Source organism: Apium graveolens, chromosome 10 (genome assembly GCF_009905375.1).
Source record: "Apium graveolens cultivar Ventura chromosome 10, ASM990537v1, whole genome shotgun sequence".
NCBI classification, from domain to species: domain Eukaryota; kingdom Viridiplantae; phylum Streptophyta; class Magnoliopsida; order Apiales; family Apiaceae; genus Apium; species Apium graveolens.
The window spans coordinates 104,325,849-104,342,070 of NC_133656.1; positions in this window are offsets into that span (position 1 = coordinate 104,325,849).

Below are 16,222 nucleotides of genomic sequence, written 5' to 3' on the forward strand. Positions count from 1 at the left end.
GATATGGGGGATAGTGGGGCGCTGGTTGATAGAAACCCAACCCGGACTTTTATCAGGGCTGTTTTTGAACTGAAAAATCTTCCTGAAGACAGCAACAGATGTGGGGATGTTGTGCTTGGCGCATTGCGACAGATATCAAAGAATCTACCTCCAGGAATTAGGGGGAAGTTAGCAAGGGCTGATGCCCACATCAGCCAGTAGCAAAGGAATGAATGGATGAAAAGGGAGTCTAATACCTGCCCTTAGAGTATCCCTATAGACGCATAGCGCGTCCTTCTTCCACTGACAGGCCTTGTCGGCCGGACCTGCAAGAACCAGCTTAAAAGGTTCCTTGATTCTGAAGCAGCTGATCAACTTTTCCAGCTCCTTGGGATCCCGTAAGGCGCTGATATGATCATGTGCGTCCAGATGCGCATCAGACGGGTACTCGTCCCCTCGAGTGTTGATCATGTCGATTAAGGAAGTATACCTCGATCGAATAGGAAAATCGTTGGACTTTCTAGCCACGTTCATCTTGGCCAAGCGAGTCATTCTTTTGTCAGCCATCTGAAAAAAGTAAGGGGCATGTAAATAGGCTATCTTAAAATGGCACATAATGGAAAAATAGACACGAAAAGCAAATTGAGGAATCTTACCTGAAGAAGCGCTCCTGAAAAAGGCTTTGAGCTCCGACTTGCTGTTATTGCTTTGAGAATCTTAGCAGGAAGAGAAAGAAGAAAACTAAGAAATGAGAAAGTGAGGAGTAATAGCCTTTCCTCATTCCTTTATATAAGAGGAAAAGGAAGCTGAAGGGACGAAAAGCCCATTGAGAACAAAGGACCATAAGAAAAGGCCCAGAAAAAGGAATATTCCAGAATATTCCTAGGAATTCTAGAGCATTCTAAACAGGGTGTATTAAGCCCAGTAATATTTGAAAAGCCCAATAAAGAGGCCCAGTAATATTTGAAAAGCCCAATAAAGAGGCCCAGTAATATTTGAAAAGCCCAATAGAAAAAGCCAGGCCCAAATCTAATTAGGATTTGGAAAATTCAATTTTAGCCCTAAAAGATGTAAGGACCAATGGAGAAGGCTAGAAAAAGACCAGAATCCAGGTCGAGATCCAGGTCGTGAATCCTGCCCGAAATCTTTCGAGCAGACTCCCGAAAATAACGGGTAATAAAGACCAGAATTCAGGTCGAAATCCAGGTCGTGAATCCTACTCGAAAACTTTCGAGCAGGCACCCGAAAATAACGGGCAAAAAAGACCAGGATTCAGGTCGAAATCCAGGTCGTGATCCCTGCCCGAAATTTTTCGACTAGGCTCACGAAAACAACGGAAAAAATAGGATTAAATTGAAGTTGAAATTTCGACCAGGAATGAGGTCGAATTAGCCAAGCATCTTTCAGGAATAAAGATTAAAAACCCAGGTCGAATTTCGACTAGGATCCTGGTCGAAATCCAGGTCGTGGATCCTAGTCGAAATCCTTCGACCAGGAATCAAGAAAACCAAAGAATTTTCGACCAGGATTCAGGTCGAAATTTCGACTAGGATCCTGGTCGAAATCCTAGTCGATGGGCTCAAGATCAGAAGCTAAAAGTGGGGAATTGACGACCTAGATCCAGGTCGAAATTTTGACTAGGATCCTGGTCGAAATCCAGGTCGTGAATCCTAGTCGAAATCCTTCGACCAGGATGACAAGGCTGACCCCTATTTTTGACTAGGATCCAGGTCGAAATTTCGACTAGGATCCTGGTCGAAAAAGGGCTGGAAATCTGAAAAATCCCAGAAAATTAGGGAAAATCCCAGAAAATTAGGGAAAATCCCAGAAAATTAGGGAAAAATCCCAGAAAATTAGGGAAAAATCCCAGAAAATTAGGGAAAAATCCCAGAAAATTAGGGAAAATAATTCCTGAATAAAAGGAAAATTCATTGTAAATATGTAGGTCGCTCCACACTTTACGGAAAAACGAAACCCTGTAAGGGAACGAATAGACTTAACTTCTGCGAAACCTAATCAATGTTTCCCAAAAGTTGGGGGCAAATGATAGGGATAAATAAATTATGATTGTATAATTAAATACTGCATTAATTGTACAAGCTGTGGACTGCTAGGCCCAATAAAAAGATATATGATACTCAGACCAGAAAGGTTAAGCCTGATGGACCAGATCAGACCTGATGGAATAAAAAAGGCCCAAAAGCCCTGATTATTAATTAATTTTGTAATTAATTAATAAGGGAAAAATTAGATGTTGAGAAGAGTCCCGATAAGGATATAAATCCTTAGAGATTAGCCTCAAGGGGACCTAAAAGGATAAAGAATCAGTTTCCTACTATCTAGGACTCAAAAGTCCATTCTAATTATGAGACTTGCCCACCAAGTCTCCTATACCAAGTCCAATTCAAGGACTCCCAACATCTATATAAGGGGCCTCACCCCACAAATCAGAACTACGTTTTTTGGCTTGATTCTCTAATTCACAGAGATACGTAGGCATCTCGTAAAGGCAGATCGAGCCACGAAACACGAGAGCAGCCATTAAAGGCCTTGAGCTCCCGAATCTTAGTAATAAATACAGCAAATAATAACTTTAGTTTTTTATCCATAACATATATGCAGCATAATAAGGATTAGGTGTAAATGGCATATTAGCAAACTGTGCATTCATGTTCTGTGTAGACATAGCATTAACAGGCATGAGAGGCATGACATTCATGATAGGAAATTGAGGTTGCACAGACATGGAAGTAGGCATGGCAGATTTGTAATTACCAGACAGATGATTTACACTACCACACTTGATACAGATTTTTCTAGGAGCATATTTATCAGGTGTGTAGTAATTATGTTTTCTAATCCCTACTTTACCATTCCTATTGTTTTTCCTTTTAGTCTCTGTTTTTACCTCAATCTTTTCAAGTCTGTCACTAAACTGTTTGACAGTCATGTGACCAACATTAGCCTTTTTCCCTTTCTTAACTTGACTCGACTATCCTAAAATAAAGTTTTTGGAAACAGACCCATACTTCTCATTCAGCTTAACTAGTTTGGCTTTACTGATGGGCTTGCTCACAGCCAACGGATGATGATTTTCATTAATCGACGGATAACACTTTTTGTTATCCGACGGATGATCCTCATCATCCGTCGAGTCTACATCTGTTAGTAGTCCATCTATAAAATTAGGTTCTAGTTTCTCTTTGTTCTTTTTCCAGGCTTCATCACAGAAAGACTCAATTCCTTAAACTTTGGTGATTTGAGCATGGATATCTCTGAATGTTTTCCATACTTTAATCACCTCTTGTTCACGCTCGAGCTGCTTTTTCAAAATTTCTTCCTTTTTCAAGGATTCAGTTAATTCCTCCTTAGCAATCTTACACTCAATTCTTAATTTCTCAAAATCAATAAACTGAGATTCAAGCACATTATTCCTCTCACTCAAAAACAATTTGTTTTCTTTGATTTTAGCATTTTCTTTAGTAAGAGACTTAAGTGTAACATGCAAATGATATAACTCTGTAGACATGTCATTTATGGCATCATTACACTCAGCTTTAGATAAATGTGCAAAGTTTGTAGTAATTACCTGATTGCTTGAGGAACTTATTTCTATCTCATCAGACTTGGCCATTAGGGCTAGATTGACATAGCTGACATCTTCATCTTCATCCAGACCATCTGCTGCCCAATCATTTTCTTGTGTAATAAAAGCCCTTTCCTTTTGCTTGAGTAGATCAAAGTATTTTTGCTTATAATCCACAGACTCAAACTTTTTCTTACTGGAATCTGACTTCCTACACTCACTGGAAAAATGCCCTGCCAAGCCACATTTGAAACATTTGAATTTTGATTTATCCACCATGTTTCTATTTGGCTTGGCTGCTCCAAAGTTCTTCTTGAACTTGAGCTTGGCAAATCTCCTGGAAAGAAATGCTAGGTGCTCATCAATGTCCTCCATGTCATCTTGGCTCAATGAATCTTCACTTTCTACTGTAAGCCCCTTGCCCTTGTTCTCACAGACCTTTGAAGTTGATTCAACAGCTTCCATCTTCACTTCCTTCTCCTTTTCCAACTCAGCAACTAGTGCAATGGATCCTCCTTTCTTTTTTCCTCTCTCCATCCTTTCATCCTACTCTATTTCAAGCTCATAGGTATTTAGGACGCCATACAGTCTCTCCAAAGTAAACTCCTTATAATCCTGTAAGTTTCTTAATGAGACTGTCATTGGTTTCCATTCCTTTGGAAGAGATCTAAGGAATTTCATATTGGAGTCGTTTGTCTGATAGACCCTTCCATGCAACTTTAGAGCATTTAGTAATTTCTAAAACCTACTAAAGATGTCAGTGAGAGACTCACTTTCTTTATTATGAAAATGCTCATATTGCTGAATCAGGAGCTGCATCTTGTTTTCTCTAACTTGCTCAGTGCCATCACATATGATATGTATTGTATCCCAGACTTCCATGGCAGTTTTGCAGTTGATAATGTTGTCAAACATATCTACATCAACTCCATTAAACAGGATATTCATGGCCTTTTTATCCTTCCTGACTTGTTCAATGTCAGGATCAGACCATTCATGCCTTGGCTTGGGAACTGATGGCTCGTTTCCTGTTGCAGCTCTCATTGGAACATGAGGGCATCTTTCTATGCAGTCCATATAGGCCTCATCTTGATAAAGCATGTGAAGATGCATCTTTACCTTCCAATGATGGTAATTATCTTTATCCAGAAAAGGGATCTTGACTCCAACATCCTTCTTGTTCATCTTGTTGTATTGTTTTGATCTTTAAACTCTTTGTAAGTTAAGAGCTTGCTCTGATACCAATTGTTAGTCCCTTAACAATATGACAAGAATTACAGAAAGGGGGTTGAATGGAATTCTTGAAACTTTTTCTTGAAATAAAATGTTTAAACTCGAATATAAATATAAGTGTATTGATTAGCACAATGCGGAATAAAAACTTAAGTGAATCAAAACACAAGTAATTAAAAACAAGAGTCTTTAAAAACTTTCTGGTGGATTTGAATTATTCCACCAGAGATATATAATATATATCGAGAGAACTTTGTGTGCAGGAATGCTCACAGCTGCTTACAAATATGAACTACTGAGAATACAGAGAAATGCTAATAATTTTTCTTACAAATGTTTCTCACTTTTTGTATCTCAGATCTCTGTTTCTATTTGCTACTTCTTGGTTTATATATATTACCATGATTACAAAGTCAAAAGACATAATCATTATAAAAACTATCGGGTCTAATGCTTTTCTACTTTGTTCTCTATTACCCAGTTAATAGGCTTCCTCATTCCATTTGCATACACTTCGACGCATGTGACTATGCTGTCACTGTCAACTGATATTTGAATTCTTTATCCGTTGAGTACATGATCATCCATCAAGTTTATGATCATCCGTTGATGGCTTTATTGATCATCCGTCGACTACTATATTGAACATCCATTTGATCATCCGTCGATGGCTTTGTCAATCATCCGTCGGTAGCTATTTTGGCACTTGACTTCATTTCATTTATGCAGAATTACAAGACATCATTTATGTACAATTAATCAACCTATTCTGCATATCTAGTTAAAGTCAATCATGACTTATATGCTACTATAAAATCTATACAAAGGTGTATGCAGAAATGTGCTACAGACTCATTATTACATAAGCTACTCACTCGATGGATAATAAGTCATCATCCGTCGGAACTATAATGAGTTATCCGTCGGGACTATAATTCTTATCCGTCGAGTGCTACATTATTTCACTAAGTAAAATCTACTTAGGTGTTTTGTTCATGTAATCATCAAGTACACAACATATGCACAAAAAATGCCTTTGCTATAAAGATGGAATTTAAGATGTTGACACTGAAAATAAAATTACCCTTAAGACTCCTGTTAAATTTATCTCTTCAGAAAACAATAAACCCAAATCAACCTTTAAAAAGGGTTCAACATCTACTATCAGGAAAATAAAGAAAATGATAAAAATCAAAGTGAGGAAAACAAAGAAACCATTAAGACTGTCAAGAAAGAAAAGAACATAGGACTTTTGTCTAAAGGACAACTGAAAAAGAAATTATCTGAAGTTACTGATAAACCTCAGATAAAAAGTCCAAAAAGAAACAGGAATGGTAAGCAAGGTTTGTCTAAAGATTCCAACTATAAGGTTGCTCCCAATGCTCCTAGAAAAACTTGTTTTAACTGTGGAAATACTAATCATCTTGCTATTGATTGCATGAGGAGTAAGAAAAAGAAATGTGCTATTCCTGAGTCTGATGTTAGGAGTAGATTAGCATTTTTTAAACCACAAAATCCTTGTTTTTATTGTGGTAGTAGTTGGCATTCAATTTACACTTGTAGTTCTTATCATAAGCTGTATCACAATTTCTATGAACCCTTGCCTAAATTTAATAAAATTGCTTATGTGTTTAATTCTACAAGTTCTACTAAATTTGCTTCTGATAAGACAAATTTTATAAAAGAAAAACTTATCAGAATTGATTCTGAATCACATAAACTTAAGTTATTCAAAACAAGGGCCCAACAAGTGCGGGTCCTTAATAATCCTTCTAATTAATCATCTCATTTATTGCAGGGTAACAGGAAAAACATTCTTGTCTTGGACAGTGGATGTTCTGGACACGTGACTGGAAATAAAACCCTGCTGTCAGAATTTGAGAGGAAGGCTGGCCCGGATGTATCTTATGGGGATGGAAATATTGGACACACTCTGGGATATGGCAACTTGATAATTGGAAAGGTGGTATTAGAAAATGTGGCTTTGGTGGAAGGATTGAAACATAATCTACTAAGTATCAGTCAGATCACTGACAAAGGCTACCATATGGTGTTCTATGACTCTCATCGTGAAGTTGTTCACATCAAAACAAAGAAAGTTGTCTTGAAAGGATATAAACATGGTAACATATATGAAGCAAGGCTGCATGAAAGTCTTGAGAAGGAAGCTACTTGCCTTATTGTTAGTCCCTTAACAATATAGCAAGAATTACAGAAGGGGGGTTGAATGGAATTCTTGAACCTTTTTCTCGAAATAAAAATGTTCAAACTTGAATATAGATATAAGTGTTTTGATTAGCACAATGCGGAATAGAAACTTAATTGAATCAAAACATAAGTAATTAAAAACAAGAGTCTTTAAAAACTTTCTGGTAGATTTAAACAATTCCACCAGAGATATATATTATATATATCGAGAGAACTCTGTGTGCAAGAATGCTCACATCTGCTTACAAATTGAACTACTGAGAATACAGAGAAATGTTAATGATTCTGTTACAAAGATTTCTCTGTTTTTGTATCTCAGCTCTCTTGTTTCTATTTGCTACATTCTTGGTTTATATGTTACCAAGATTACAAAGTCAAAAAGACTGAATAAATATAAAAACTATCATTCTTAAGCTTTGCTACTTTTCGTCCTTTATTACCCAGTTAATGGGCTTCCACAGTAGATTTGTATACACCTCGACGCCTGTGCCCTGTTGTCACTGTTCAACTGCTGTTTGAATTCTTTATATGATCATCCGTTGGACTTTATGAACATCCGTTGGATATATGATCATCCGTAGACTTTATGAACATCCATTGATGGCTTCATTGATCATCCGTCGACTGCTATTTTAAACATCCGTTGATAGTCATTTGATCATCCGTCGATGGCTTTGTTAATCATCCGTCGGTAACTATTTTGGCACTTGACTTCATTTCACTTATGCAGAATTACAAGACATCATTTATATACAATTAATCAACCTATTCTGCATATCTAGTTAAAGTCAACATGACTTATAGGTTACTACAGAATCTATACAAAGATGTATACAGAACTGTGCTACAGACTCATTATTACATAAGTTACTCACTCGATGGATAATAATCATCATCCGTCGGGACTATAATGAGTTATCCGCCGGGACTATAATTCTTATCCGTCGAGTGCTACATTATTTCACTAAGTAAAATCTACTTAGATGTTTTGTTTATGAAATCATCAAGTACACAACATATGCACAACAATCTCCCCCAATTTATGTCTACTGGAATTATAGCCATAAATTAAGAGATACTTGATGATAACAAAACATCCTAAACATACAGCTTTAAAGATAAGTAGATAATACTGAAAGTGCTTCAATTAATCAAAATGTACAAAGTTTGGCTCACAGCCATTTCAAGATGCTCCTCTAGCCTAAGCAGATTTTTCTAGTTTCTTGAAGGTCTGGATCTTCTTCCAAGCTTTCTGTTTTTTTCATCAATCTGATTTTGGAGCTGCCTGTGGAATTCCAGTTCATCAGATTTTGAGAGATCTAGCTTTTCTTGCATTTCCAAGAGAGTCTCATTGCTAGAGATACTCAATTGGTCTTCTAACCTGAAGAATCTTCTCACACCTTTGTCATCCATGAACTCCATCAGCCAGTAGGGCCTTAGATGCACTCATCTCCCTGTGTATGGGATGATTAGAGTCTTTGGGAGTGCATCTTTAGCTTTAATACTCCTTAGTTCTTCAATCTTCTTCAATACTAGTCTTCTTGCAGTTATATTGAACCCAAAGTTCTTCTTGAAGGATGAATAAACTTTAATCAGTACAGCTTGGCTTTCTTGAAGAATCTTGTGAAGTGGCCACTGAACCTCCCTTCCTCCTTTGTACTTGAACACTAACCTTTCAGGTAGGTTCCTGTATGCATCAATTCCCCTCACTTCATCCAGTTCATCCAGATAGAGGTTTAGATCTGAAAATTCTTTGATGTCACACAAGTACAAGTAGTCTCCCTTGTTGACTTTGGGTTGAGCTTTAACTACTGATTTGGATTTAAGAGGTGACAACTTCACTTTCTTGACTGCCCTTGACTTTGTCCTTTTTGGCTTGCTAAGGATTGGTAAACTGAAGTCAGGAATTGGTATGTTATCCCACTATATTGGCTCATCCTTGGGCACAATAGGTTCACGATGAATATTCTTGTAGGGATCCACCACCTTTATATCTTCAAATACCACAAAGGGCTTTGATGCTTGAGTTGTAACTGGTGTGGGTACCTTAGGAAATTGATCTTCCAATTCCTTGTCAATAATATCCAGTTTCCTTTTTGTTCTTCTAGCCAATTCTTTCTTCCTTGGGGATTTCTTCTGTTCTTCAATTTGCTTGCTTGATTCAGTGGCTTCAGAAGGTTGAGAGGGAATTTGTTGAGATGAACTTACAGCCTGTAGCTTGGCTAAGATAGCAATATGCTCTTTCTTTTATTTAGCCTTCTTTGCATCTAGAGCAGCTTGCTTCTTTTCCTGCTTTAATCTTGCCTTTTCTTCTCTCTTTGCTTGAGCAAATTGAGGATGTCCAGCTATCACACAAATTTCCTTTCCATTTCTGAATATCTTAATAATTCTTCTTTTTGAAGCTGAATCAGCTGGATCTTTATAGAAAGCAATTGATCTTGATAGAAGCTTCTTTTCATCAGGCTTGGGTGTTTCAAACACAGTATCCAAGGGGTTCTTTAAGGATGATTTTGAATAATTTACCCTTAGTTTAAGAATCATTTCAGCCTTTGGAGATTTGATGCAGGAAGATTGTCCTCTTTCCAGATAATTCATGCTCATCTTATTCACACGGATTTGCTTGACTTGAGAGTGATGGATGGCTGACTTAACTGGCTCCTTGACAAGTTCAAACTTTTTTTGTATCTCCTCATCAATCTTATCCCAGTTGATCAAACTCAACTTTCCTTTCTCAGCAACTTTTAAGTTTGCTGCTGCTGCTTTAATTAGATCTATACCATCTGCAACTGGTGGCTTGGAGACAGTAATTGAAGGTACAATTACTTTGCTGATTTGAACTTGAAGTTTCTCCCCCTCACTTGGTCCTTTCTCCCCCTTACTTAGTTCTCTCTCCCCCTTTTTGTTATCATCAAGTTGAGTAGTTAGGCCTTGTGCTTTAGCCAGTTGCATGAGAAGATTTGTCTGAGACTGTTGATTTTGAAGAAGGATGGCCACAGAATTCTCAATAACTTGTACTCTATCTTCCAGCTTGGCCAGCTTCTTTTCAGAATCTGATTCTCTCCTCAGTCTCAGTGATAGATCCTGCATGGTACCATATGGCATGACTGAATCCAGCTTCTCAGAATTGTAGGTCTTCAAGTCAGCTATATCCTTTTTGATTTCATCTACACTCAGATTCTGTCTGACTTGCTGTAGCTTTATTAGATGTAAAAAATCTAGGTGAGCTTGAAGAACAACCTTGGTACCAGGATTTGAGCTCTTCTGAATGGCCTTTTGGATAGACATGATTTGTTTGACCAAGGATACATGGAATTGTCCAGGTGTGGATTCCTTAGTTAAGGCCCATTCAGGTAGATCAGGAATAGAACTTGGGCCTTCATCTCCCCCTAAGTTCATGCTTCCATCAAATGAAATAGAGTCATCATCATTAGAATTTACTCTAAATTCTTCAGATTGCTCATCAGCTGTAGGAGGCATTAAATTGATAACAACTTTATCCCTTTTTAGAGATTCCGAAGTATGCACCAAATTTAATGTCTTCTCTGCCTCCTCATTGCCCTGAGCAGCCAACAATTGATAGGCTGCCACATGATGAGTAAAAGTGTCAGAATCCAAGGAAATGTTATCAATTACAGCCTTGTAATGTTGCTAAAATTGTCTTTCCTTTTCAGCATCATCCACAATCATTGACTCATGAGCAATGGCTGTATCCACCCTTATTACTTCTGTACCTGCTTTTCTCTCATAATCTCTCTTTTTTTGCATCAGGGTCTCACCCTGGCTCCCCACCCTCACACCCTCACCTTCACCTACTAAGGTTGGACTCCTCTCACTCACTTTTGCCAATCCTGAATAAATGGATTGCTGATTTTCACTCTTTTCCTCTCCTTTTGCCTGGGAGCAACCCAGCCTCTCACTCAATACACTCTCCTCTCTCAATCCTAAGAGTGACTGTACAACCACTAAATCTTCTGCACTTAAAATAATTGAAGTTTGAAGTTGTGCAGAGATACTCGACGGATAAGTGATATCCATCGAGTGAGTGGTAATGCTATCCGACGGATAACTGCTGTTAAGCTTATTCGTCGGGATACAATCACTACTCGACGGATGAGCAATATCCATCGAGAGAGTAGAAATGAATGAGGTGGGAAGAGAAACTATTGTTGACTCTGTGTTGATTGAAGATATTTGAGACACAGATGTCACAATAGTATCTGAAAGAATTGGCAAGTGAGCCAACAAATCATCTAAAAGATGATGCTCACTTGCACTAGATTTTGGCTTCCCCAACAGAGTTAAAGAAGAGGAATCAGGAATTGAAGTGTTTATCATATCCACTTCCAGAGAGTTTGTTGGTGAGTATGGTGTATCAGATGCTTCTATAAATAGAGATTTTGGCTGTGACTCCACATTTATTGGAGCCACATCAAACTGAATTTGAGAGAGTGCAGGGACTGTGTCTTTAGCACCAGTTTGCACTATGTGTGTGCCCTGTCACCCCCAGAGGTTTTAGATTTCTTCTTTCTTGTGTAAGTTTGGGGTGAGCTTGTGTCCCTAACCCTTTTGGCCTGTGCTCTTGGCTGAGAGCTTTGTTCAATAACTGCATCCTTTTGGGAGGATGCAGCTAGAAGTGAGCTTTTATCCTTTTTAAGCAATGCAGTTTGTTGGGAAACTGCAGTGTGGCTAGGCTGGGATTCACTCAACTCTCCAACCTTATTCTTGGGGTTTCTTTGATGTTCACTCCTTCCCTCACCTGACTTTCCCTCCTTCACACTCCCCTCTTTTGCTTTTGTGGATTTTTCAACTGGCATCTTTTGAGAGATGCCAGATGGGGTTTTCTTTGATTTAGATTTGGAAATTGTAGAGGGTTTGGAGGCTTTGGTAGGCAACTGTTTGGTCATTGGCACAGTTGCCATAACTACTCCTGAAGTCAAAGAAATAGTGGAGGTTGGAATAGTTATAGAGATAGATGAACTTAGCTCACTTACCTGAGGTGCCTGCATTATAGGAAAATAGAACATTGGCACATCCCTGTGATGGTTGGCTCTGTTCAAATCTGTAATGAGTCTTCTCTCTTGAACCCAACAAGCCAGTTTGTTGTTTGGGTTCTCAAGCACAATTTCTTGACATAGGTGGTTAGCCAATAACATAAAAAATCTAGCATAATACACATTCTTACCTCTTTTAGCAAGACAAGGTCACTAAAATTATAAAATTTATCTGTAACTAGCATGTATAGCATGTTAAGCATGGAAATATTCACTGAATCAAAATTACTAACTTTTCCAGAGAAAACTTTAGTAACTACATCACACAAGAAACTCCACTCCTTCCTAAGACCCAATCTCCTAATATCACTTAATTTAGTGGTAGGAAGTGCATAATGCATGGAATTAAGCATATTGATAATATCAGTGTCATTATGTGGTAAAGTCACATTATTATCAGGAATTTTGAAACATGCTTTTATTACATCACTATTGATACATAACTCATTACCTTTGATGGTTAGAGTGATGGTCTTGTCAGCAGAGTTGTAGATAGCAGTGGTCCACATCTCTTCAACAACTTCACAGAAGATTGTGGGTGACTCCAGCATGGCGTAATTTAGCTTGCAATTCTTCACAAAGTCCATCATCTTGTGATAGTCCTCTGATTGCTGAATACCCTTATTGACCAAAGCAGTGAAGTTGTTCTTCTCATAAATGAACCCAGTTTGAGACATAATCTTTACTACAGGTGCCATTGTTAGAGAGTGAAAGCTTGAAGAGAAAGAGAATATTTACTTGAGAGAGAATGAAATAAAAGCAGTTGAATTTGAGAATGATAAAAGAAAACAATTGCTATGAAATATGCTTTTATACTATCTCAAAAATAACTGATAGAAATAATAAAGTAAATTAAATTAACCAATATAAATTGCCTAAAATAGCCGTTTAAAAGTAAACTGTAAAAATTCCACCCATTATCCGTCGTGTAATGCTTACAAACTGTAAGTATACTCGATGGATAATGTTCAGGGAATTAACGGCTGAGATTTAGACAATTCGACGGATGAGGATAAACTGATATCCGTCGAGACATAAAGTATTCCAGAAAAATAATTGATTTTTATTAGCAAGTAGTATATCAACGGATGACTAAACTCGATGGACAAGGGTTATCCGTCGAGATGCAAATTTTGACTTAGCCAAAATTTCATCCAAGACTTAAAAATCAACTAAATTTCTGGCTATATTACAACTTGCAAAATAACTCAGATAAATTTAAAAGTAATTAAGCATATCTAACTCACTTACCAACCTTGAAAAGGTGGATTCATCCAGTGGCTTGGTAAAGATATCTGCAAGTTGCTTTTCACTTGGAACAAAATGTAATTACACAGTACCATTCATCACATGTTCCCTTATAAAATGGTACTTGATGTCTATGTGCTTTGTCCTTGAATGTTGCACTGGATTTTCAGTGATGGCAATTGCACTTGTGTTATCACAGAAAATAGGAATCCTCTCAACTTGCAAACCATATTCTAGCAATTGATTTTTCATCCATAAAATTTGTGCACAGCAACTGCCAGCAATAATATATTCAGCTTCAGCTGTAGAAGTAGAAACTGAATTTTGCTTTTTACTGAACCAGAACACAAGCTTGTTTCCTAGAAATTGACAAGTTCTTGTTGTGCTCTTTCTATCAATTCTACAACCTGCATAATCTGCATCTGAATAACCAGTTAGATCAAAACCAGAATCTCTAGGGTACCAAATGCCAAGTTTTGGTGTTCCCTTGAGATATCTGAAAAATTCTCTTAATAGCTATCAAGTGAGATTCTCTAGGATCAGCCTGAAATCTAGCACAAAAACATGTAGCAAACATTATATCTGGCCTACTAGCTGTTAAGTACAGAAGTGAGCCAACCATGCCTCTATAACTTGAAATATCCACAGACTTTTCAGTAGTGTTTAGTTCAAGCTTAGTTGCAGTGGCCATGGGAGTTTTTGTAGATGTGCAATCCATTAGATCAAAATTCTTTAAAAGATCAAAAATATATTTAGTTTGACTAATGAATATTCCATCACTGACTTGCTTAACTTGCAAACCAAGAAAGTAAGTTAGTTCTCCCATCATACTCATTTCATACTTGCTTTGCATCAATTTGGCAAACTTTTTACAAAGTTTCTCATCTGTACAGCCAAAAATAATATCATCTATATAAATTTGAACAAGTATACTAGAGCCATTGACATTTCTGAAAAATAAAGTTTTATCTACAGTACCTCTTGTGAAATGATTTTCCAAAAGGAACTTTGATAAAGTGTCATACCAGGCTCTAGGTGCTTGCTTCAGTCCATAAAGTGCTTTCAGAAGATAATAGACATATTCTGGAAAATTTGGATCTTCAAAACCAGGAGGTTGACTAATATACACTTCTTCCTCCATATCTCCATTTAGAAAGGCAATTTTGACATCCATTTGATAGACCTTGAAATTGATATGGGCTGCATAGGCTAAGTAGATTCTGATGGCTTCAAGTCTTGCAATAGGAGCAAAAGTTTCATCAAAATCTATTCCTTCTTGCTGACAATAACCCTTAGCAACCAATCTAGCTTTATTCCTGATTACTATGCCATTTTCATCCATCTTGTTTCTGAATACCCACTTGGTGTCTATTGGATTCTTTCCTTTAGGCTTGGGTACCAGCTTCCATACATTATTCCTTTCAAATTGGTTTAGCTCCTCCTGCATAGCTAAAATCCAATCAGGATCTAACAAAGCTTCTTCTACCTTCTTTGGTTCTTCCTTTGACAGAATACTGCTGTATAGACATTCTTCCTGAGTTGCTCTTCTTGTTTGAACTCTAGAAGAAACATCACCAGTGATAAGCTCAAAGGGGTGATCTTTTGTCCATTTCCTTTTTTGAGGTAGATTAGCTCTAGATGAAGAGACCTCATGATTGTCTTGATGTATGATTGAGTTTTGTTTGCTAGAAACTCCCCCTGAGTTTGTGGATCTTTGAATTGAGAAAGGGGAATTTTCTATAGGTGATCTGTCTTGACCTCCTGCTCCTTTTGATAACCCGACAGATGGTGAATTTTGAGTACCGACGGATGAGGCAGGTTGTCTTCCGACGGATAACACAGATTACCTTCCGACGGATGAAGCATTATGCAACTCGACGGATGTTGAGTTTTGTGCTTCATTGGTGGTAGATTTGTCTGCATTATCCTTAGACACTATTTCTTGATCACTCTCATCATCACTGTCATCACTAACCATCTCCACATTGTCGAATTTGAGGCTCTCATGGTAATCTCCATCTTTCAGCCCTTCAATCTTTTTATCATCAAACACAACATGTATAGATTCCACAATAATGTTGGTTCTTAGATTTTAAACTCTATATGCTTTACCAATAGCATATCCAAAAAAAATTCCTTCATCTGCTTTAGCATCAAACTTCCCATTTTGATCAGTTTGATTTCTCAGGATATAGCATTTGCAGCCAAAGATATGAAGAAAGTTTAGAGTTGGCTTCTTGTTCTTGAACAATTGATAGGGAGTCATGCATCTTGCTCGATTAATCAGATAAATATTCTGAGTGTAGCATACAGTATTTACAGCTTCAGCCCAGAAATATGTTGGTAGTTTAGATTCTTCAAGCATTGTCCTTGCAGCTTCAATAAGTGATCTGTTCTTCCTTTCCACTACTCCATTCTGTTATGGAGTCCTTGCTGCCGAAAACTCATGCAGAATCCCATTTTCTTCACAAAATGCTCACATGACAGAATTCTTGAACTCAGTTCCATTGTCACTCCTGATTCTTCTAACCTTAAAATCAGGATGATTGTTGACTTGCCTTATGTGATTGATGATGATTTCACTAGCCTCATCTTTAGACTTTAGAAAATGTGTCCAAGAGAACTTTGAGAAATCATCTACAATTACTAGGCAAAATCTTTTCCTTGAGATGGACAATACATTGACTGGTCCAAACAAATCCATGTGAAGCAGTTGCAAAGGCTCTTCAATTGCTGAATCAAGTTTCTTCCTGAATGATACTTTAATCTGCTTCCCTTTTTGGCAGGCATCACACAGTCCATCCTTTGTAAACTCCACTAGAGGAATGCCTCTTACTAGTTCTTTCTTTACCAGCTCATTCATGGTCTTGAAGTTTAAATGAGATAGCTTCTTGTGCCGTAGCCAACTTTCATCCTG